Source organism: Sciurus carolinensis, unplaced genomic scaffold (assembly GCF_902686445.1).
Source record: "Sciurus carolinensis unplaced genomic scaffold, mSciCar1.2, whole genome shotgun sequence".
NCBI classification, from domain to species: Eukaryota; Metazoa; Chordata; class Mammalia; order Rodentia; family Sciuridae; genus Sciurus; species Sciurus carolinensis.
In genome coordinates, this window is record NW_025920303.1 from 1 (window position 1) to 1,575 (window position 1,575).

The window sequence follows — 1,575 nt, forward strand, 5'->3', positions numbered from 1 at the left end:
GTTAGAATGGAGCAGTTTCTGTGATGGCAGTGTCCTGCAGAGCAGGACTGTCTGCTCATGGGGGACCTGTGTCTTGTAAAGCAGATCTCCTCCTCCTCTGTGGGGGTGACCTATGCCACATAAGCAGGTGGCAGCAGCATTTTTCTGGGAGGGCTGAATCACTGGGGTGGTAGGTGGTCTAGACCTGGCCATCCATTTGTCCTCCATCCATGTGCTTCAGTGGCTTCTCAGCTTCATCTGATTCTCAAACTCCACACATGCATAGCCTTTGGATAGATGAGGATGCACCCATTCTACAGGAATGTCAATCATTTTAATTTTTGCAAAGGTGGAAAATATCTCCATGTGGTTATCCTTGGTCACATTCCTGGTGAGGCTTCCAACATGCATTTTGGGTTCAGGGGAAGGGCTGTGCCTTTTGCTGTCATTTTCATCTTTTAGGTGGCTGGGCTTTTGGAGCAGGATTGCCACCTTTGCCATGTCTGCACCCAGAAGGACTGGAGAATCTAGAGGAGCTCCTGTAATGGAGTTGCAGGATGTGTTGGAGCTACCCCAGCACCTGGATGCAGAGGATGTGCTAGAGACACTGCTGGAGCCTGTGCTGCTTCTGGATCCTGACCTACAGGTGGAACTGCACAGAGACTTGGTACTGCTGCTGCTTCCAGTGGAAGTACTATGCCTCTTCCAAGGCTTATCCCTGCCATAGTTCTTCTCACTCATGTCCTTGGTGGTCCCTTTGTCTTTAGAGCGGTCCTTGCTTTTGATAGGAGGGGGATACCTAATGCTGGACCTTTTGTTAGTTTTTCTTTACTCCTATCAAGCTCTTCTTTTTCACTCCTGATAAATCCATTCTCCCCTTGAAGAGTTCAGAGCAGCCTCACTTATCGCTCACTTTTAACTTGAGTCTGAGAAAGGACCCCTGGTGGGTTGCCAATTACACTGAAGAGCAGCAACTTCTAGCTGACACCACCTCCTCCTGCTCTCCTCAGGTTCTCCCTCATGGTTTATTCTTAAAATAAATTGTTTTAATTTTTTATTTATTTTGATTTATTGCTAATGGATAGCATTCATTTATTCTCTAACAAAAATAGTCACTCCCTACCTCAACCAAGGTCATAAGAACTTTTTCCTGTTTCATCATGTGAACTTTATCATTCTAGATTAGATAACTGTTCTAGGTTAAACTTAGGTCTGTCACACATTTTAATTAATTTTTGCTTGTTCTATTATTTTTCTGCTGATGCTGTAACACATGTTCACACACAAGGTTGCTCCTTAAAACAGACATTTTCAACCTCAAGGTTCCAGAGGACCAAAGCCTAAATCAAGGTGTTGTCAGGTCCCTGCTTCCTCAATCACCTCTGAGGGAGAGCCCTCTCAACCTCTTTCAGCTGCTGGGATGCAGGTGTTCTGGGCTTATGGCAGCATAACCATAGGCTTCCCTCACTTCTTTCCTTGGCTATCTTCTGTGTTTCTCCTCTCTCATCTGTATCTCCCTTTTATCTTGTAAAGACACCCATCATTGAATATAGAGCCTGTCCAAATAATCCACTACAATCTCATTTGAAATCCTTG

The 1,575-nt window shown here is 45.0% G+C and overlaps 1 pseudogene; it reads right to left on the reverse strand.

The window, feature by feature from the left end:
* Positions 1 to 48: 48 nt before the first annotated feature.
* Positions 49 to 850, reverse strand: LOC124975542 (RNA-binding protein with serine-rich domain 1-like; annotated as a pseudogene).
* Positions 851 to 1,575: the final 725 nt, after the last annotated feature.